The following is a 24,271-nucleotide window of genomic DNA, read 5'->3' on the forward strand; positions in this document are numbered from 1 at the left end:
TGGACATCTCACCAAAGATTTACAGATGGCAGGTGGTAGAAAAGATAATCAGTATCATAGCCATTAGGAAAATTCAAATAAAAAACGAGATACCAGAATATACTTAAATGTTTGGCTAAGAAAAAATAAAGTAAGAATGGAAGAAAAAAAAAGCACATTATATATGGACAGTATGACGTTGCCTAAAATGAAAGGGTTGAATGCTCTGATGAGCCCAACTATTAAAATGAAAGGCAATTAGTCTACCAAGAAACAAAAGTATTTATGGAGAATTAACTCCATCACACAAGTTACAACAGAGGCAGACACAAAAGAGCCTCAACTCAAGTCATCTGCATGGCATCCTATCCCTGTATGCAGGGTTGAAAACCCTAACTCTGCCTGGTACATTTCTCTACCAGGAGGGACAGGAAAAAACTGGGGTGGAGGCGTTATGTTCCTGGACTCACATCATCCCTCTGATCAAATGTCTGTTAATAACGCCCTGAATTTGGAAGCAATGTTGAGAATTTACCTATTCTATCAGCTACAAAACAAACTGTGACACATCAGAGAGAGGAATTTTGACTTACTCCGGAAAAGCAATGATGGCCATCAAAGGCGTATGAACATGGGGACAGCAGAAAAAAGATTTGTGTTTTAGGAAAGATGACACTTCAAACAGGATGGATGCTGGCCTTCAGGGGGCAGCACTAGAAGCAAGGAGGGCAGTTACATGACTCCAGAAAAGATAAACAAAGGTTGTTGCAATAGGAAGAGAAAGGAAGGGATTTTTGCAGCATTACTTGGGAAGTAGAGTTAAGAGACGATAGTGAAAGAGAGATGATGCAAGCTTATGCACATGGCTTGAGTAACTTCATAGATTCTAGAGGAATAAAAGGGAATGAGGGAGTGAGAAATTCATGTTGGAGGCTCTGAGTGTGAGGTGCATTCGATGAAAGTTTCTGGTAGGCAGGCGGATATGGTCTGGAGTCCAGGTAAAAAGACTGGGTTAAAGAAAGGCTTGGTGCTAATGTACAAGGGCAAGTGGAGACTATGGGAGACCACCTATCATAAAGGGCAAAAGCTATACTGAATAGATTAGGTAGTGAATGTAGAATAAGGAAATGGAAGTAATTGTGAACAAAGGAAAAGGGCTCTGCTAAAAGCATTCTTCATCATTTCACTGAACATTGGCAGATTTTTTTTCCCTCTTGATTTTTTTGATTCAAGAAAACACAGAAGCACTGAGGAAAAGAGGAGAACGTATGATAAGAAAGTGCTGTTCATATCCAAGTGGAGACAGAAATTACTCCAACTGGGAGAAGGTAGAAGAACGATCCAATAAGAAGAGATCAAAGGTCCTCATTCAGAGAGCCACAGCACAGGGCCAAGAGGACCTCCGTTAACAGGTCAGAGTCACACCTTTGCCTGGTGGCTGGAAGAATGCTAACGTAACACTCAAGTTAACTAAAACCTGGAAGTCATCTAAATGTCTCTAAGTTGACTAAAGTTTGCTGTTGGTTCTCTTTCTTTTATAACCTTGTGGTACTTGCTTGCAAGTGAGGGCACTGCTCATTTACTGGTGAGGAAAATGACAGGCTTTGCAGAAATTTTCCAGCTGGCCTCAGCCCCCTGTGCCAGAAGGGGACCTGACCAACCATCCAGTTCAGCCCTTTGTCTCCAAGGGAAAACAGCATGGCTACCAAGGCACGTGCAGCACCAGTCAATGGTCAGAAAAACTGCTGTGAAATGTTGCGTGGTGGGTAAAGCACTAATCTGATAACCTTGAGGAGGTCCTGGGTGGTCAGCACAAGTCTGCCACTGGCTGGGCGAGCTTCAACAGGTCACTGACCTTCTCTGGCCTCAGATTCCACATCCACTAGGAAGAGGCTTGGCTGGTTTTGATAATAACTAGTTTTTTTCTGGATCTAAAATTTAATTACTTGAATTATTTTTAGTTGCTTGCCTTATGGGTTTTAATATCTCCACCCTTAAGATGACGGAAGCAGAGGAGATCTAAATTCCCAGCCTCTCTCTCTCTCTCTCTCTCTCTCTCTCTCTCTCTAGCTATCTATATGCCAAAATAGCTTAACGGTGTCGTTTGGGAAACTTTCATGTATCTAAGCTAATAAACCAGGGTGGAATCAAAAAGTAGGAAGTAGTGACCCACGCATATTTTACAATGAGAACAGCCAAGAGAACTTTGCATTATCAGTGATTCATTAGGAAAAACTGGTTCTTAGCTGGCCCATTTTGCGGTATTCATATCTGTTAATTATACATATTATATCATGTCCACTTAACAATAATGTTGCAGGCACGGGACACTGTGATGGAGTATTTCTAGTAACTGAATAGTTGTATATAACAGTTCCCTGTGTATTAGAATAAAATTAACACCAGACTAAACACAGAGATACTATGAGAATGCAGAAGATCAGGATTCTGACGCAAGCCTTCTGAAAAAAAGATTGATTTAGCGATAAATATTTATTGAGTGTTAAATACACATATATCTTTGTGGTAGGTATTACAGGGTTTCAAGTTTTTAGTTTGTTTGATCTCGAAAGGACATTTTAATACATTTTGACTTTTCAAATTGGGACCATTCCCATGCCTACCATGGAAGGTAATTCTGTTCCATTATCAAGAAGTACCATGAGCAGTAAGGACCCCCTTACACTTAGATGACTCTTTGATAATGTTAGACATTCTTATTCAAAATACTGTTTTTTTTTTAAACTCAGCCATTCAATTTCTATTTATTCCTGTTTCCTTTTTTTTCTATAAGCATATATAAGTTTTAGATGACTGTAATAAAAATATAGAAAAAACCTGCATTCTTTCCAAAAGGACTTCATCTTTAAAAATGCTCTTTATCAGCAAAACAAAATAAAAACAAGCACTTCGAATTTCCCCTTGAATACTTTCTCCTTGAGCCAACAGTTTGTGCCTGTGCTTCCTTTTGGGGTGGCTTCACTCTTCAGGGCTGTGGTGACATTTGCTTTTCGTGCAGTGGGCAAGTCTCACTTGCTAACTGTCTGGTTTTGCTGCCTCCCATCAAAGCCCTGCAGGCTGACGCCCATGAAAGTTATAACTGCAGTTAATTAGACGGATGCCACTGCCCAGGCTCCTGGCATCACCCCAGCGACAGGCTTCTTAGCAACTGCCTGAACTTTCTGAAATGTGTGAAAATTGCTCCTCGGCCTGGCCTCACTGGTGACTCCCCAAGTAGAAGGTATTGCTCTGAGCTCTGCAGTGACCCTTATCCCTCGAAGGCCTACTCCCCATCCCCAATCAGGTTTAAGCCCTTGTCAGCCCAGCCTCACTGTCCAAGGCTGCCCAGGGCTCTCAGCAGCCTCCACCAACCAAGGCTGCAACCTCCCCTCCCAAACAAGAAGGCAATTTCGTGCATGGATAAATATTTGGGGAGTAGGACTTTCTCTAAAGAGCTGTACAAGATTCTAAACTGCTCTTTTTAATGTCTGAATCCTTAGCACATACCTGAATAAACACTGGCATAACAGCTTTAAAAAACCCACAAAAACCAAAGACCTCTCCTTCACCAGAACATTGCTCATTCCTTATGCAACTATTTGAAACTCTGAATGAGTAAATAAAATCTTCTGGTCTTTAAACCCCCATTTCTTGGCATTTACATGATTACAAGTCTACTTTGGGGAAAGCATAAATGTTAACAAGTCTTTTCTAGAGTTAGTTCTAATAAATGGTGTCATAGAAGGAGGATCAGACTTGGACTCTGAAAGACCCAGGTGTGATTCCCATTCCTACTTCTTGCCAGTTGTACGTATGGGTGAGGCTCAATTCATCTCTCTGGTACTTGGTTTACTAGCTCTAAAATGGGGACAGGGCTGCTGTAGAAATTAAGATAATGCCAGAAGCAGAGTAAAACCTGATACACGTGCCAAGTCAGAAAAAACATTTCCTGACCAGCCCAGTTGCAAGGGAGCTGCGTAGCCCTGGTCTCCTGCCACTCTTCCCCTCTCCCTCTCCTTTGGAACTCTCTCTGGGGCCTCACAGGTCGAGCGTCACTTTATGTGTGTGTGTTTCTCTTCTTCCATTACATTATGATCAGTTTGAGCTTCTTTGTTGTTGTTCACTTCCCATAGCGCCAAGTGCAATCCTTGCACCCAGCAGGCATTCAATAAATAGTAATTGGCTGATTGATTAAACTTGAATTTTAACACCTTCTCAGCACCTTCCTCAACTAGAGAAACCCTTAAGTAAACACTAAAGCCATTTACCCAGCAAACATGAGTTTTTAGGAAAACTTTGCTTCTGTACAAAGAGCGTAGACTCTGGAAAGGAAAACACTTGGGTTGACATTCTGGTTTTGTCACATACTGAGTGACCTTTGCAAAGTTACTCAAACTGAGTCTTAGTTTCTTCATCTTAAATGGAGGCAATAACACCTATTTCACCAATTGTTGTAAGGATTAAATAGAATAACCTATTGGAAAGTGTCTGGTACATCACTGATGTTAAAAATTGTGAGAGTCTATGAAAAATATCATAAATAAATAATATGTAAATACCAAAAAGAAATTGCTTCTAATCTCTCATGGGTAAAACAACTTTAATTAAAGTAAGACATATTACTGATATCCACACATCCATGTCAAAAGTGCCTACAGCTCGCAATAAATAGCGGATTGAAGGTGGGTAGGCAGACTTCACTGGATATGCCTACCAACTACACAAGCCAGCAAGAACACTGACTGCTGTCAACAAGTGTTTCCTTCGGGGGAAAAGCTTAGGAACCTGAATAATCATGTGGCAATCAAGACTCAATGTCTGCAGAGCAATCTTTAACCCTAAAGAATTCCAAAGAATGGAATTTCTGAATTGAGAAGGAAAGAAAATGGAGGATTTATTGGATATCTGCTCTCTGATCATTGTTCTAGATACATAAAGCTCTCTCTCCTTAGTTGATTTCTTGTATCACAGGTAAAAGAACTGAGATCCAAAGAGTTATTAAGACTTGCCTGATATCACAGTGAGAGTTACTATCAGGGCCAGGATTAGAAACCAGAAGCTGGTAATGAAGTCTTGGGCCCACATCGTCTTCACAGTCATTTCTTACTCATCAAGCAGGAAAAGTCCTGTTTGGCCGAACTCCTGCCAGACCATGCGGAAAGAAGATGGTTCCTCCCTTCATCAGCATCATGAAAGGGTCCTGGAAACCTGCCATCTCCCACTCATGCCCCCACCTCCATGGTTCTGCAGAAGGTGCTACAGAACACTTGATGAAATTTAAAAATACAGGGCGATGGAAAAAATGACAAGGAACAAAAAGATCTAATTGCATGCTTTCATTCTACACTGGAAAAAAATGGAGACCCAATAAAACTAAGTAATTAGCCCAAAGTCACAAAAAAAGACAGGAGAAATATGACTCCTATTCTAGGGCCCACATTCCAGGGTATTTCAGGCAAGAGACCAAGAGTTCTATTTTTTCCGTTATCTTTTATGTTTTGGAAACTATAGGTCAGTGGTTCTCAAACCTAAGCAAACATCAAAACCATCTGGATAGGGCTTCCCTGGTGGCGCAGTGGTTGAGAGTCCACCTGCCGATGCAGGGGATACGGGTTCATGCCCCGGTCCGGGAAGATCCCACATGCCACAGAGCGGCTGGGCCCGTGAGCCATGGCCGCTGAGCCTGCGCGTCCGGAGCCTGTGCTCCACAACGGGAGAGGCCACAACAGTGAGAGGCCCGCGGACCGCAAACAAAAACAACAACAACAACAAAAAAAAACCCCATCTGGATAGCTTCTTAAAGGATAGAAGAAGGGATCACATCCCAGAGTGGCTGATTCAGAGGTCTGAATTGGGGCCCAAGTTTCTGCCTTTCTAACAAATTTCCAGTGATGCCAATTCTGCTGGCCCAAGACCCCATTCTGAGGACCCCCTTTGTAGAACTGATGCTGGTTTCAATACTTTCATGTTTAGTACCAAAGTTCCTCCTTCCACTCTGGTGGCAAAAGGAGTATAAATTCTTACCTGACTTCCTTGGGATTGCAAATGTGGAAACAAATACTCCTGGACCAGTGTAGTAATGGTATGGACTCTTACTGGGAAACTTTTGTACATAACCTGTGCCATCAGTGACAGGGCCTCGGTGACCAAGGGATTCTTCATTTTGTCTCTTCCATATTCTTTCAGAGCAGCTACTAACAACCTGTCCATCTGAGCAGTGCTTCTCAACCTTTTCCATGTTAGGATGTACCTAAAAAAAGGTTAATGTTTGTACAGCACTGCAGTGAAAATATAGGCTCTACGTGGCCAGAAACAGCCTGCCAATGTGTTCTGGACACCCCAGACTCTATGGCTAAAGGGATGATTTTTTTTTTCTACCTGAACTGATTCATGGCACATGGTTGGGAAGCTCTGTTATATAATCACAGCAAGCAGGACAGCTGAGGCTTCAGTACTAAGATTACACATTTTAAACATAGAAGACCCACCAATATTACTAGTTCCCTTCTTATTAATGATAGCAATGGAATCCCAATTATCAGAAGTAATTAAAATACAAGAATCTTAAGCAAGGAGTAAAGAAAGAGTCATTCAGAGGATGAACATCTTTGCTAAATAGTAACTAAGGATATTAGAAATTGGGACTCCTTCCCAGTTCTTAAACTCTGTGCCCAAATCTTAAGGTACTGTGTCTTTTTTACTGTATGAGAATTTTGACTCATTTTTTCATGTCATTAAAACCCCCTTGATGCTGATTTCACTGAATCTAAGAAAGCACTGCATGTTAGATGTACCATTACAGGATGTATCACTAAGAAATACTTCTGCCAATAAAAAAACATGGTCCAATGCTTTTGTATCATCTAAAAGCAGAATTTTATAGAAGGAGCTCTTTTAAGCTCACTTAAACTTAGCCAGTTTCCATACATCACTCTGGGCATCCAGCAAGAGGAAAAGTAAGCCAATTCTATCACTGCTTCACATTCTGCATCTGACTCTTAACAGTCACTTCATGCCTCCTCCATTATATGTGTTCATTTCTACTCTGTGCCATGACTCAGTTCATCAAAATTCATTTTTAAATTGATGAACTGTTATCTCTAGGATATTCTGCCAGGTCCCTAACATTCCTTCATTCTGCAAGTTCTGATGTCCATGCATGCCGCAAAATGACCACTATAGCCCAATATCACTGGCCTATTATGATTGCAAGATGTACCCTAATTCATACATGTAAAAATATTTCTTAAATGTGTCTCGGAGTTGATGAAATATGGTAATTTCATTTACTATTGCTGAGAGTTCACAGGAAAGCAATGCCCCTGAGTTTAAGGACAAACACACTTTTGTTTACAGAAGGGTACCCTTTCTCAATGTAACAGAGCCCTTTTATGAGATTGAAAACCTTGTTTTATTAAAAAATTTTTGGAGTGTACTTTTGAAGGAAACTCTCCTTTTGAGAGGGAAGGAAACCACACCTTGAAATCCTGAGCTGCTCATATTGATGCTGCCTCAGGAAAAATCCTGCCATAGATGATTCTAGTCAACTGCTTTGGGAGCACACAAGGCTCAGCAAACTCAGCCTTCTGAAGGTATGAGACTTATTTTTTGATATGCAGTGTAATATTTATGTGTCAAACTTTTTCACCTGAGCCTATCCCAGGTTGGAATAAAACCCTTCCACCTCAGCTTACTTCCAACAGGACTTCTGACTGAGAGCCATGCTAGACAGTCACCATGGGAAGCAGTCTTTTTGGAGTGAAATAAAAATCCAGGCTGCTACCCAACTAAGATAGTCTTTATTCAACAAGTACCTTGCCTGGGGAGTATCTTCCATGTGCTCAGCACCCTTTTTATTTTTATTTTTATTTTATTTATTTATTTATTTTTTGCGTTACGCGGGCCTCTCACTGTTGTGGCCTCTCCCGTTGCGGACGCGCAGGCTCAGCAGCCATGGCTCACGGGCCCAGCCGCTCCGCGGCATGCGGGATCCTCCCGGACCGGGGCACGAACCCGTGTCCCCTGCATCGGCAGGCGGACTCTCAACCACTGCGCCACCAGGGAAGCCCCCAATCAGCACCCTTTTTAAATCAGAGTTGCTGAGGAGTGAGGGTTACAGATTATTATAGTAAAGACAGGGAGTCCTTCCATCAAGGAGCTGATGCTTTGACAGAGAAAACAAGGCTTGGACACAGGAAATAAAGAAAAATCTAAGATTTATATCCATCTCAAATCTCCAACCAAACGTGAAGAAGTTGTACAGATGCCAAGCAGTAAATAGTGGGAGTGCAGTACTGACTGGAGTTATCAGGAAACATTCTGCAGTGAGCATGGGCAGAGCCAGCTCCTGAAGGATGCACAGAATTCAGTTACACAGAAGGACAGCTCAAAGGAAACAAACAAATTTCGGAGATGGGGACACTGGACAGACATTTACAAATGGAGTTTGGTAGATATATGCAGAAAATCCAGTTTGCACATGTGTTATCCTAAGCAAAACAAGTATGGAAGTGTAAAAAATTAACATGGAGATTATTCCACAGACAGAAGAATCTTTATCATCCTGGCCAGAAGGGTTGGCAAGGCTTTGGAATAAAGTCTAAAACACAAGTGTCATAAAAACACAATAGAGGAGCTTCAAGATGGCGGAAGAGTAAGATGTAGAGATCACCTTCCTCCCCACAAATACATCAGAAATACATCTACATGTGGAACAACAACTACAGAACACCTCCTGAATGCTGGCAGAAGACCTCAGACCTCCCAAAAGGCAAGAAACTCCCCATGTACCTGGGTAGGGAAAAAGGAAAAACAGAGACAAACGAATAGGGATGGGACCTGCACCAGTGGGAGGGAGCTGGGAAGGAGGAAATGTTTGACACACGTGGAAGCCCCTTCGCGGGCGGAGACTGCGGGTGGCGGAGGGGGGAAGCTTCGGAGTCGCGGAGGAGAGCACAGCCACAAGGGTGCGGACGGCAAAGCGGAGAGATTCCCGCACAGAGGATCGGCGCCGACCGGCACTCACCAGCCTGAGAGGCTTGTCTGCTCACCCGCCGGGGCAGCCGGGGCTGGGAGCTGAGGCTCAGGCTTCGGTCGGATCCCAGGGAGAGGACTGGGGTCGGCTGCGTGAACACAGCCTGAAGGTCCTAGTGCGCCAGAGCTAGCTGGGAGGGAGTCTGGGGAAGATTCTGGAGCTGCCGAAGAGGCAAGAGACATTTTTTTGCCTCTTTGTTTCCTGGGGCACGAGGAGAGGGGATTACGAGCGCTGCTTAAAGGAGCTCCGGAGACGGGCGCGAGCCGCGGCAATCAGTGCAGACCCCAGAGACAGGCATGAGATGCTAAGGCTGCTGCTGCCGCCACCAAGAAGCCTGTGTGCGAGCACAGGCCACTCTCCACACCTCCTTTCCGGGGAGCCTGTGCAGCCCGCCACTGCCAGGGTCCTGTGATCCAGGGACAACTTCCCAGGAGAACACATGGCGGGACTCAGGCTGCTGCCACGTCACGCCGGCCTCTGCCGCCGCAGGCTGGCCCCACATACGTGCCCCTCCCTCCTACCGGCCTGAGTGAGCCAGAGCCCCCGAATCAGCTGCTACTTTAATCCCATCCTGTCTGGGCGAAGAACAGACGCCCTCAGGTGACCTACACACAGAGGCGGGTCCACATCCAAAGGTGAACCCCAGGAGCTGTGCAAACAAAGTAGAGAAAGGGAAGTTTCTCCCAGCACCTCAGGAGCAGCGGATTAAATCTCCACAATCAACTTGATGTACCCTGCATCTGCAGACTACCTGAATAGACAAGGAATCATCTCAAATTGAGAAGGTGGACTTTGGGAACAACTATATACATATTTTTTTCCCTTTTTCTCTTTTTGTGAGTGTGTATGTGTATGCTCTGAGTGTGATTTTGTCTGTATAGCTTTGCTTTTACCATTTGTCTTAGGGTTCTGTCTGTCCGTTTTTGTTTATTTTTTTAGTATAGTTTTAGTGCTTGTTATCATTCATGGATTTGTTTTTTGGTTTGGTTGCTCTCCTCCTTCTTTCTTTTTTCTTTATTATTACTTTAAAACTTTTTAATAATTATTTTTTATTTTAATAACGTTTTATTTTATCTTCTTTCTTTCTTTCTTTTTTCTCTCCCTTTTATTCTGAGCCGTGTGGATGACAGGCTCTTGGTGCTCCAGGCAGGTGTCAGGGCTGCGCCTCTGAGGTGGAAGAGTCAGGTTCACTACATTGGGCCACAAGAGACCTCCCAGCTCCACGCAATATCAAACGGCAAAAATCTCCCAGAGATCTCCACCTCAACACAAAGACCCAGCTCCACTCAACGACCAGCAAGCCACAGTGGTGGACACCCTATGACAAACAACTAGCAAGACACGAACACAATCCCACCCATTAGCAGAGTGGCTGTCTAAATTCATAATAAGGTCATAGACACCCCAAAACACACCATCAGACGTGGACCTGCCCACCATAAAGACAAGATCCAGCCTCATCCACCTGAACACAGGCATTATTCCCCTCCACCAGGAAGCCTACACAACGCACTGAACCAAACTTAGCCACTGGGGGCAGACACCAAAAAACAAAGGTAAATACGAACCTGCAGCCTCTGAAAAGGAGATGCCAAACACAGTAAGTAAAGCAAAATGAGAAGACAGAGAAACACACAGATGATGAAGGAGCAAGGGAAAAAACTACCAGACCTACAAATGAAGAGGAAATAGGCAGTCTACCTGAAAAAGAATTCAGAATAATGATAGTAAAGATGATCCAAAATCTTGGACATGGAATGGAGAAAATACAAGAAACATTTAACGAGACCTAGAAGAACTAAAGAGCAAACAAACAGTGATGAAAAACACAATAAATGAAATTAAAAATTCTCTGGAAGGTATCAATAGCAGAATAACTGAGGCAGAAGAATGGATAAGTGACCTGGAAGATAAAATAGTGGAAATAACTACTGCAGAGCAGAAAAAAGAAAACACAATGAAAAGAATTGAGGACAGTCTTAGAGATCTCTGGGACAACATTAAATGCACCAATATTCGAATTATAGGCATCCCAGAAGAAGAGAAAAAGAAAAGGACTGAGAAAATAGTTGAAGACATTATAGTTGAAAACTTCCCTAATATAGGAAAGGAAATAGTTAACCAAGTCCAGGAAGCATACAGAGTCCCATACAGGATAAATCCAAGGAGAAACACACCAAGACACATATTAATCAAACTATCAAAAATTAAATACAAAGAAAAAATATTAAAAGCAGCGAGGGAAAAATAACAAATAACATACAAGGGAATCCCCATAAGATTAACAGCTGATCTTTCAGCAGAAACTCTGCTAGCCAGAAGGGAGTGGCAGGACATATTTAAAGTGATGAAGGAGGAAAATCTACAACCAAGATTACTCTTCCCCAAAAGGATCTCATTCAGATTTGACAGAGAAATTAAAACCTTTACGGACAAGCAAAAGCTAAGAGAACTTAGCACCACCAAAACAGCTTTACAACAAATGCTAAAGGAACTTCCCTAAGCAGGAAACACAACAGAAGGAAAAGACCTACAATAACAAACCCAAAACAATTAAGAAAATGGTAATAAGAACATACATGCCAATAATTACCTTAAATGTAAATAGATTAAATACTCCAACTAAAGAAATAGACTGGCTGAATGGATACAAAAACAAGACCTGTATACATGCTGTCTACAAGAGACCCACTTCGGAAATCAAAAGAAAGCTGGAGTAGCAATTCTCACATCAGACAAAATAGACTTTCAAACAAAGACTATTATATGAGACAAAGAAGGACACTACATAATGATCCAGGGATCAATCCAGGAAGAAGATATAACAATTGTAAATATCTGTGCACCCAACATAGGAGCACCTTGATACATAAGGCAAATACTAACAGCCATAAAAGGGGAAAACGACAGGAACACAGTCAGAGTAGGAGGCTTTAATAGCCCACTTTCACCAAGGAACAGATCATCTAAAATGAAAATAAATAAGGCAACACAAACTTTAAATGATACATTAAACAAGATGGACTTAATTGATATTTATAGGACACTCCATCCAAAAACAACAGAATACACTTTCTTCTCAAGTGCTCATGGAACATTCTCCAGGATACATCACATCTTGGGTCACAAAGCAAGCCTTAGTAAATTTAAGAAAATTGAAATCCTATCACGTATCTTTTCCGACCACCACGCTGTGAGACTAGATATCAATTACAGGAAAAAACCTGTAAAAAATAAAAACACATGGAGGCTAAACAATACACACTAAATAACCAAGAGATCACTGAGGAAATCAAAAAATACCTAGAAACAAATGAAAATGAAATCACCACGACCCAAAACCTATGGGATGCAGCAAAAGCAGTTGTAAGAGGGAAGTTTATAGCAATAAAATCCTACCTTTAGAAAAAGAAACATCTCAAATAAACAACCTAACCTTACACCTAAAGCAGTTAGAGAAAGAAGAACAACAACAAAAAAAAAACCCCAAAGTTAGCAGAAGGAAAGAAATCATAAAGATCAGATCAGAAATAAATGAAACAGAAATGAAGGAAATGAAAGCAAAGATCAATAAAACTAAAAGCTGGTTCTTTGAGAAGATAAACAAAATTGATAAACCATTAGCCAGACTCATCAAGAAAAAAAGGAAGAAGACTCAAATCAACAGAATTAGGAAAAAAAAGGAGAAGTAACAACTGGCACTGCAGAAATACAAAGGATCATGAGAGATTACTACAAGCAACTATATGCCAATAAAATGGACAATCTGGAAGAAATGGACAAATTCTTAGAAATGCACAACCTTCCCAGACTGAAGCAGGAAGAAATACAAAATATGAACAGACCAATCACAAGCATTGAAATTGAAACTGTGATTAAAAATCTTCCAACAAACAAAAGCCCAGGACAAGATGGCTTCACAGCTGAATTCTATCAAACATTTAGAGAAGAGCCAACACCTATCCTTCTCAAACTCTTCTAAAATATAGTAGAAGGAAGAACACTCCCAAACTCGTTCTACGAGGCCACCATCACCCTGACACCAAAACCAGACAAAGATGTCACAAAGAAAGAAAACTACAGGCCAATATCACTGATGAACATAGATGCAAAAATCCTCAACAAAATATTAGCAAACAGAATCCAACAGCACATTAAAAGGATCACACACCATGACCAAGTGGGGTTTATCCCAGGAATGCAAGGATTCTTCAGTATACGCAAATCAATCAATGTGATACACCATATCAACAAATTGAAGGAGAAAAACCATATGATCATCTCAATAGATGCAGAGAAAGCTTTTGACAGAATTCAACACCCATTTATGATAAAAATCCTCCAGAAAGTAGGCATAGAGGGAACTTTCCTCAACATAATAAAGGCCATATATGACAAACCCACAGCCAACATTGTCCTCAATGGTGAAAAACTAAAACCATTTCCACTAAGATCAGGAACAACACAAGGTTGCCCACTCTCACCACTATTATTCAACATAGTTTTGGAAGTTTTAGCCACAGCAATCAGAGAAGAAAAGGAAATAAAAGGAATTCAAATTGGAAAAGAAGAAGTAAAGCTGTCTCTGTTTCAGATGACATGATACTCTACATAGAGAATCCTAAAGATGTTACCAGAAAACTACTAGAGCTAATCAATGAATTTGGTAGAGTAGCAGGATATAAAATTAATGCACAGAAATCTCTTGCATTCCTATACACTAATGATGAAAAATCTGAAAGTGAAATTAAGAAAACACTCCCATGTACCATTGCAACAAAAAGAATAAAATATCTAGGAAAAAACCTACCTAAGGAGACAAAAGACCTGTATGCAGAAAATTATAGGACACTGATGAAATAAATTAAAGAGGATACAAATAGATGGAGAGATATACCATGTTCTTGGATTGGAAGAATCAACATTGTGAAAATGACTAAACTACCCAAAGCAATCTACAGATTCAATGTAATCCCTATCAAACTACCACTGGCATTTTTCACAGAACTAGAACAAAAAAATTCACAATTTGTATGGAAACACAAAAGACCCCGAATAGCCAAAGCAATCTTGAGAAAGAAAAACGGAGCTGTAGGAATCAGGCTCCCTGACTTCAGACTATACTACAAAGCTACAGTAATCAAGACGGTATGGTACTGGCACAAAAACAGAAATATAGATCAATGGAACAGGATAGAAAGCCCAGAGATAAACCCACGCACATATGGTCACCTTCTCTTTGATGAAGGAGGCAAGAATATACAATGGAGAAAAGACAGCCTCTTCAATAAGTGGTGCTGGGGAAACTGGACAGCTACATATAAAAGAATGAAATTAGAACACTCCCTAACACCATACACAAAAATAAACTCAAAATGGATTAAAGACCTAAATGTAAGGCCAGAAACTATCAAACTCTTACAGGGAACCATAGGCAGAACACTCTATGACATAAATCACAGCAAGATCCTTTTTACCCACCTCCTAGAGAAATGGAAATAAAAATAAACAAATGGGACCTAATGAAACTTAAAAGCCTTTGCACAGCTAAGGAAACCATAAGCAATATGAAAAGACAACCCTCAGAGTGGGAGAAAATATTTGCAAATGAAGAAACTGACAAAGGATTGATCTCCAAAACAAACAAGCAGCTCATGCAGCTCAGTATCAAAAAAACAAATAACCCATTCCAAAAATGGGCAGAAGACCTAAATAGACATTTCTGCAAACAAGATATACAGATTGCCAACAAACACATGAAAGAATGTTCACCATCACTAATCATTAGAGAAATGCAAAGCAAAACTACAATGAGATATCATCTCACACCAGTCAGAATGGCCATCACCAAAAAATCTACAAACAATAAATGCTGGAGAGGTTGTGGAGAAAAGCTAACCCTCTTGCACTGTTGGTGGGAATTTAAATTGATACAGCCACTATAGAGAATAGTGTGCAGGTTCCTTAAAAAACTAAAAGTAGGGTTCCCTCGTGGTGCAGTGGTTGACAGTCAGCCTGCTGATGCAGGGGACACTGGTTCGTGCCCTGGTCCGGGAAGATCCCACATGCCACGGAGCGGCTGGGCCCGTGAGCCATGGCCGCTAAGCTTGCGCGTCTGGAGCCTGTGCTCTGCAACGGGAGAGGCCACAGCAGTGAGAGGCCCGCGTACCGCAAAAAAAAACCAAAAAAAAAAAAACTAAAAGTAGAACTACCATGCAACCCAGCAATCCCACTACCATGCAAATACCCTGAGAAAACCATAATTCAAAAAGAGTCATGTACCACAATGTTCATTGCAGCTCTATTTACAATAGCCAGGACATGGAAACAACCTAAGTGTCCATCAACAGATAAATGGATAAATAAGATGTGGCACATATATACAATGGAATATTACTCAGCCATAAAAAGAAACGAAAGTGAGTTATTTGTAGTGAGGTGGATGGACCTTGAGTCTGTCATACAGAGTGAAGTAAGTCAGAAAGAGAAAAACAAATACCATATGCTAACACATATATATGGAATCTAAATAAATAAATAAATTTCAAAAAAATGGATATGAAGAACCTAGGGGCAAGACGTGAATAAATATGCAGACCTACTAGAGAATGGACTTGAGGATATGGGGAGGGGTAGGGGTAAGCTGGGACAAAGTGAGAGAGTGGCATGGACATATATACAGTACCAAATGTAAAATAGATAGCTAGTGGGAAGCAGCCGCATATCAAAGGGAGATCAGCTTAGTGTTTTGTGACCACCTATAGAGGTGGGATATGGAGGGTGGGAGGGAGGGAGATGCAAGAGGGAAGAGATATGGGGATATATGTGTATGTATAACTGATTCACTTTGTTATAAAGCAGAAACTAACACACCATTGTAAAGCAATTATACTCCAATAAAGATGTTAAAAAAAACCCACAATAGTCCTCAGTTAGTTTTCCCATCTTCCAGGGATGCGTGAGGCGTAACAACAGCTCGAGTGAAAACACACTGAATGAATATGTTCTACACAACCAAATGTAATTACTTTTAGTTGTGTATACCTAAACACAATCAACTAACTTATACCCATATTACCACAAGTAATCTTGTGGCATTCATACCTCAGGCACGTTTTCCACGTAAGTCAACTTTAGTCCCTCAACAAGAAGTTGTATTCTCCAAATGTTATCTCAATGTTTTGATGTCAGGCATCTCTTATTACAAAATATATACATATTTCAGTTAAGAATCTCCAATATTATCTCATTAGCCTCGTGGTTCTCAACCGGGAAGAATCCTGCCCCTCTCTGCTCCTTCCACAAGACATTTGGGAAGGTCTGGAGACATTTTTGGTTGTCCCAACTGGGGAAAGAGATGCTACTGGCCAGGGATGCTGTTAAACATCTTACAACACACAGGACGGCCCCTCACAACAAAGAATCATCTGGTTAAAAATATCAACAGTGCCAGCTTTGAGAAACTCTGCTCAACTCCTAACAGTTTATATGCTAAAAAAATCAACCAGCCTCAAAAATGTAACTTCCTCCCCTTGCCCTCCCCTGGATATTTTAAGAAATTGCCACGAAGTTATCTCAAATGTTTTTTTTTCCCCAAGCCAAGTATTTTCAAGTTCAAGTAGCAAGATATCTCATAAACCATGGTTTTAAAAATGAGAGTAAATTATCGTATATAAAAAGAAGGCTGCGAGGGGCTGGAGTCCAGGGCAGACCCTGCCCATGTCCACCCCAGGCCGTGCTGCACCCCATACCGTGCAGCCCCTACCTGTGGCTGCTCACATAGCATTGCGGCCCAAGTGACATCCTGAGGCCATGGGACCTCACCAAAACATGACAGTATGACCACTCTCGTGTCCAACTCTCCTCAGAGGAGCGTGGTATTGGTAAAGCAGGTCTGGCCAGCTGTTAAGCAGGCGAGGACCCTGACAGCCTCCGGAGCTGCGGACGGCATTGCCCGGCCCAGGTGGCATCCAAGCTGTGAGGCTCATGGACCAGCCCGGGCTCTCGCTGGAGAAAAGGGCCATCAGGGAGGCTTGGGATGAGGGCGGCTACCACCTGGCCCCCTTTGATCTGATCAGCAACCGGTAGCCACATCGAAGTCTGGCGTGGGACTGACTGCTCCAGCCAGAATACGTTCTCCGCAGAGGTGACACACGCTCAGGATGCAGCATGGGGGGATAGGGTGGGGTGCCTGGCAGAGGAGGCTGAGCTCACTGAGGTGTGCACCTGCCCCTGGATGACGCCCAAGCCTGTACCGATAACCTGGATGTCCCCAAGACCCTCGGGGTCATCTCTGATGTTGGACGGTTCCTCAACCATGTGACCCCTGAAGTCCAGTGGTAGCTGTGTCCAAGGCTGCTTAACTCAAAAACTCAGTGGCATTAGGTTTCCAGAGAGGCTTCTAAGTGATTTTTTTTTTTTTGGCTCTATCCTCATAGTCACTGCAGCAAACGGAAAAACGTCCCCTCCCCACCCCCAAATTCACATCCTAATCCTTGAAACCTGGGACTATTACTCTATATAGTACAAGATGGTCTTTATAGATATGACTCAGTTAACTATCTTGACATGGGGAGATTATCCTGGACTACCCAGGTGGACTCTAAATGGACTCACATGTATCCTTATAAGAGGGAGGCAAAGGGAGATTCGACAACACATAGAAGAGAAGAAGATGCGAACACGAGAAAGATTTTCAGATAGTGACCGTGGAACTTGGAGTGATACAGCCATCAGCTCGGGAATGCTGATGGCCACCAGAACCTGGAAGAGGCAAGAATTCTCCCCTGGAGCCTCCAGGGGCTTGACTTTAGTCCAGTGATACTGATTTTGGACTTCTGGTCTTCTTAATTGTGAGAGAATCAAGTTCTTTTGCTTTAAGCCTCCAAGTTTGTAGTAATTTGTTACAGCAGCTTTAGGAAACTAATACAGTCACAAAATGACAGTCTCAGGCCCAGGTATCACCTTCTCATACAACAGATTCTGAGACAGAAAAGCTCTTCTCCTGCAGTGATAATCCCCTTCCTTAAAAAGATAAAACTAGGTAGGAAAATCTTTCCCAGGAGCCTCCAGTGAATTTCTCCTTAGGTCTCTAGGGCCAGAATAATGTCATGTGCCTGCAACTAAATCAGTCACAGGAAGAGGAAAACAAGGTAACCACAACTAGCTTAAATCAATCGTAGTGCATCAGTTATAGCCCAGGGGGGCCACTGTTTGCTGAGTGCATTGTTATCTGGTCCAGACAAGACTTTGAGACAAGAGAGACAGGTCAGACAGTGGTTGGTAGGCAACCAACAGTGTCTTCCCCTTGGGGCCCAAGCACCTGCCCCAGCCCCTTAACCCTGCCACATGTGGTCACGTCTATTGTGGGACCATGACTGCTCATGGAAGTGCAGCTGTTCTCACAGAGGCCCCCACCACATGGGGCTCTGCAAGACGTCACTACCCTGTCCTCAGCTCCTCCATTTCCATCACTGAAATGCCTGCCCCTTTCATACAAGGGATGAGACCACTGTGTTAAATCTTCGTGGTCAAGAAATAAAGTTCTCCTCTTCATAGGGGAGCTGCAATTTGAGATGAGGGTGATTTATCACCAGAAGAGAGGTGAGTGGGAAGTAAGATCAATACCTTATTTGGATTCACTTTTACTTATATCTTTTCTATAGATCTGGATTTTCACTGAAATTATTTTAGCAGCAGTGGTGACCCAATCTACACCAAGCTGACTTGGACTCTTTCCAAAGTTCTCTGTGTCTGGCAGAGCTTAAGATTGCATCTCTCTTTCCCCTTTAAGCCTCTTCATCATTCTCCTTCACATTCTCACCCACAGCAGCAGCACAGCATCAAGAAAAGCCTAATATAGTGTGTTCTTACATCTTGGCTTTGGTCCTAGACTAGGGGAGGCCAGGTCTAGGCTAGAGGATGGTGCAATGTAACTCTCCCCCTACCCCTGCCCCTGTTTTCCCCCTGCTGCACTATAAGGGTGTCTGGGCTGGAGGGCATGGGCAGAAGACAGTACTGTCAAAGGGAAGATACCCATCAAATGGCAAAAGCAACCTGCATTTCTAAGGTTACTGTGACCTGGCCACAGTGAAGCAGTAGAGGGGAAAAAAAGACTTGTTTACAAGGCGATGGTTTATAGGCAAGAGACTAAGATGCTGTCAACATCTGTAGCATACCCATTTATTAACATCCATCATAATAGTATAGGACCTTTTGTGTGTTAAAAATAGTCTTGAAAATAGACTCCTGTGCTTAGGAATCTCTTTCTAGCATCACTATAATAATTAATGTCTCTTGCCAGATTTATCATTCTCTGAACATATGCTGAGCACCTTCTGTGTTCAAGGCACTGCGGCATGCACTGGGATGTGAAGAATCCTCTAGGAGTTCGCAATTCACTGAGATGCTTCTTCGATTTTTATTCTGAAATTCATACTTGCTATGTGCTATCATTGTAGACTATTTGTATATCCTCAAGAACATTATATCGAGGGATAATTTCAGTAATTTATTTTAGGAAAAACAATAGGAATACTGACTTTTTAAAAAGTGTTTTGCCAAGCTTCATCCTCCCCAGAAGTCTCCCTGGGTGAAATGGGTTTGTTCCGGAAGCATCTGTGGTCTACATGAGTTCATTCAAGCTATGATGCAATGAAGTAATTTTCCCCAGGTTACCACATGCTTGGGGGTCACCGCAGCACAGAGAATCTAGTAGGGCACCCCCCCCCATTTCCCACCCTGCCTGAGGTTATTAGAACGCATTGTACTCCAGAGGACCCACATCCTTATTGCTAGACACTTGGCTTTCTGATCACTTCATATTCAGTCAGAGATCCACTTAAGTCCAAACTCGGCTAGACAAATGCAGGACAGTTCAGCAGAAGCAGTTTTAACAGGTGTCATTGCTAAGGTCTTGAAGAACCTTCCATTTGTTCCATCCTGGAAAAGCATGTGTTATAGAAGAGCACTACCTCTGTCAACAGAGAGTCTGGGGGCATATCCTGGTTCTGTCATTTGACTGGCTGGGTTTGCTTGGATAAATTAATGTCTAAGCTTCATTTCCATCTTATGATTTCTTTACAAAATGGGAATCATCATCATATCTACAGCTGAACCCACTGCTCAAAGAACATTTGCAGATTACTATTAATCTCAAGTAGAAAGCCTGAAAGATCGTGAAGGACAGTTTATGCAGAGGAATCTTCTTTGCTTGAACCATTTACCCAGTGATAAACTTCACCTTTTTATTTCTCTCTCCAGATGCAATCTAGACCCCAGGAACCTTGTTCTATGTGTTCATCACTATGGCATGTTGGACATCACTATTTAGCTACTTCAATATCAGAAAAGAACAAGAATTCTACCTCAATAGAAAGAATTCTTTCTATATCATCAAGTCTGGTTCAACATGTAACAGAATGTGCAATGTTTTACTTATCTAACTCCTTAAAGTTTGCAAAACCCTTTTACATACATCTGTGGGTCTCAGATGTTAACATCCATCAGAATCACCTAGAGGACTTATTAAAGCACACATTATTGGCCTCACCCCCAGAGTTTGATTTATTGGTCTGGGGTGGGGCCTGAGATTCTGCATTTCCAACAGGATTCCAGGAGATGCTGATGATCTGGAGACCACACTTTGAGAACCCTGACATATATCATAGAGGAGTGGCCAACTCCCTACCAGCAATTACAAGAGGCCATGAATAGCACCACTCCCCACTTATTTGTGTTCTTTGGCTGAATCACTCCTTTGGGTGTAAACAGCAAGAGTCCCACTAAAATGACAATGGGCTATCTGGGGTGAACAGTTCCACTAGTCATCATCACCACTGCCATTTTATCTCAGGTGTTTTTCCTTTACATTAGCTCGGGGATCAGGAACCTTTCTTAAAGGGCCAGAGAGTAAATATTTTTGGCTCCATGGGACATATACAGTCTCTGTTGCAACTACTGCAGTCTGCCTTTGCAGAACAAAAACAGCCATAGACATTGGGCAAAGGAATGGATTCAGCTGTATTCCAATAAGGCTTTAGGCTGCCAGGCCACAGTTTGCCAAGCCCTAGATTAACTTCACACTTAGGGGCCTTAAGGAAGATACAGAAGGGCCTGAATTCTTTTTTAGATAGGAGAGACTTAAATGGGAGCCTAAAAAGGGAAGTGATCCTTGGACCACCAATAAGCTTCTAAGGATGAGAACAGAGTCCCTCAGGGAGGTTGTAGAGAAGGATGGGAGGGTCTAAAAGAAAGAATTCTTCCCTCACTGACTTTAATTCCAGTGACCTACAATAGGAGGCTAGGAAGCTGTGAAGCTGCAGTTCTGCTTCAGGTCCATGTAGGTACAAGTCGAAAGGGAGAAGCCACCATGAACCCAAGCATAGTATGCAGCACCAGGTGATGGGAAGGAGGGGTCACTGTGGATAGGAGGACTCAATCATGTGGCCACCAGGGCAGCAGGAAAAAGATGAACCTGAAGCAGAACAATTAGCAGTGCTCTGATAGCACTTCACTCTAACATGGGCACTTACAAGCAAACAACAGATAAGAAAAAAGCACAATAAATACCTCTTTCAAATACTAAAGAGCCCTAAAGGATATCTTACTGGGATAGATAAACAAACAAAAGAATTATTTGAGAACAGACAGCTGCTCAGAGAATCATTTCAGCCTTTTTTGGAGAAAGTATTCCAGCCCCCAACACGGTCCAGAGCAATGGAGCCCGTTAAGGACCACAGAGGGGCTGGGCCTCCAGCATCACCAGCGAGCATCCTATCCAGAGGTTCTCCATCAATGGGGGAGGTTTAGCACCCCTGAGGAAATCATGCTGGTCCAGGGCCCATTAGATTTAGTTCTGGACTTGCAAATGTCTCTCATCAGAGCCTTCACTTGGGGGAAGGTCCAGAGACCTGATGGATTCAGGTGAAAAACACTGACTCACAAAGAATGTCATCTAAGGCCACTCAGCTGCGTGTGTCAGAGGCCAGATTTTCCCTTGAGTCTGTTCTGCCTCCAAAGCCTTCAGCCCTTCCACCATCCCATGCTGCCGAGGGATGGAGGTACACATTGTAATACTTAATACGATGTTTTAGCTTCATTTTAGATTTCCATTTTTTACTCAGTTAACTGACCTGAAAAGAATTACAGTATTTCTAATATAATCTAAACTGTCATTTGTTGAGTGTGCCACGGAGAGAATTTCAATTTTCTTTCAGATTAGTATTTGCCCACTGAATATTTAATGGAAAAGAGAAATTATTTTCTCCTTTTTTGATCAGAAAAAGTTCAGAATGGTGCTGTGAGGAATTAAGAAAGGCATTCGTATTATCAAAATGCCTTGTCCCTGCCAAAGACTTAGATAAATATTAACCCCAAACTGAAAATGAATTCTTGACACCCTAATGGTTGTATTCTTAGAATGGAAAAATATATATTTGAGGTACATGGCATTCTAAATAGGGGTTTGAGAGTGAGTCTCTTAGATAAAGATGTTCAGGGACCTGGATGGCAAGTTTGAGGAAAAGACATTTGGTCACTCTGTCTCATATTTTAGAGAAGCCTCCATCTGTTACACAACTTTTAGATGTTTAATTTACACCTGAATTACCTCGCTCTAAGCACAGCTGAAATTAACAACAATGATCTCACTAAACTAAAGCCAGGAAAACTGACATAAGCCAAATTTTTATGCATACATACCTATACGAGAGAGAGAGAGAGAGAGAGAGAGAGAGAGAGAGAAAAGGATAGAGAGACAAAAAGAGATATACACATATAAGCTTTATGTTACATATATAAGCTACATATATGATATACAATGTATATAGAGACACAAATAGGGGAACATGGTATAACCTCCAGATATGTTACAAAGGCATTAAAATAATCGTGATATAATTTGAAACAAGTATATTGAGTAGGGTAAACAGGAAAATGCATATAAATTTTTACATTAATTGTATTCTCATATTTAACTGCAACTTATCTGCAACTGTGTGGAATAATTGCATTAATCAAATGGCATTTGCACCCCACACTGTATACACAGCAAGGCCTTGGGACTTAGGTATGCGGAGGAAAACACAAGTTCTGTTTGAGCTGCCATAAAATAAAAATATAAAAAGCTCTGTGATGATCAGTCTTAGGAAAGTTGGGGATTGGAGGAAGAAGGACCTAAGGTGTTCCCTAGCTTGTCAGGATTCAAAAAATTAAGAAAAAGAATTTCCATATACCAGAAGATCAATTCCATTTTATCTTTCTGAAAATAAAAATAATTCTTTTTTTTTTTTTTTCTTCGATGAGGTGCCTATGAGATGTGTTGTACCTTAGCAGTCAAAAGTCGGGCCCTCTGCATGCTGGTGTGGATTTAATCGTCTTGTCTGATGTCTGTTTCTGTAGAATGACTGGTACTCCCGGTCCCACTTCTGAACAGGTTTACTCTGTCATGGGGAGAAAGACCTTTACGTAGCCAGCATGATTCAGCTGGTCTGTGTGGCTGCTTATCTGAAACCACATTCAAAGCAAGCTAGCTCTCAGCCCTCAGAATTTTGGATTTTTTTCCAGCTTTAATGAGGTAAAATTGACAAATAAATTCTATAAATTTGAGGTGTACAATGTGATTTTATATATATATATACACACACACATATATATAATGTTGTGAAATAATTATCACAATCAAGTTAATACATCCATCATCTCACATAGTTACCATTAGTGGAGGTGGGGGGCAAAAGATAAACTTTAAAGGAGCCCTATATTACATGTTAGAAATTTTCAAAATATTATATGGACTCACAGTTATTCTATGTCTAGGTCACACTGAGAAAATTGTTGGGGATGGAATGGGGATTGGGGGTGGAATGAATGGTCTAAAGAATGCCTTACTGACCAAAATAAATCCATTCTTTCATTTACATGACTTCATGTAAGTTCAGAAAAAACAAGTACTCAAGTCAGATGGAGGAAAACCTGCTTGTCAGAAGTTCCTAGAAAGAAAAACAATCTGAGTTTTGTTTATCAGGGACTCTATGTGGGCCAAAAAAAATTTTTTTTGACTTTTTTCCTTAAGGCAAATGCCATTTTATAGAGAGTCAGAAGTATGGCCTCCCAACAGGAATAAAGACGCAGACGTAGAGAATGGACTTGAGGACACCGGGAGGGGGAAGGGGAAGTTGGGATGAAGTGAGAGAGTGGCATGGACATATATACACTACCAAACATAAATAGATAGATAGTGGGAAGCAGCTGCATCAC

General features: G+C 41.8%; 1 pseudogene; it reads left to right on the top strand.

Annotated features, from left to right (window-relative positions):
- The first annotated feature begins 2,604 nt into the window (after positions 1-2,604).
- Positions 2,605-17,356, top strand: LOC132504405 (uridine diphosphate glucose pyrophosphatase NUDT14-like; annotated as a pseudogene).
- The last annotated feature ends 6,915 nt before the right edge of the window (positions 17,357-24,271 follow it).

This window comes from Lagenorhynchus albirostris, chromosome 14, assembly GCF_949774975.1.
Source record: "Lagenorhynchus albirostris chromosome 14, mLagAlb1.1, whole genome shotgun sequence".
Classification (NCBI taxonomy): Eukaryota; Metazoa; Chordata; class Mammalia; order Artiodactyla; family Delphinidae; genus Lagenorhynchus; species Lagenorhynchus albirostris.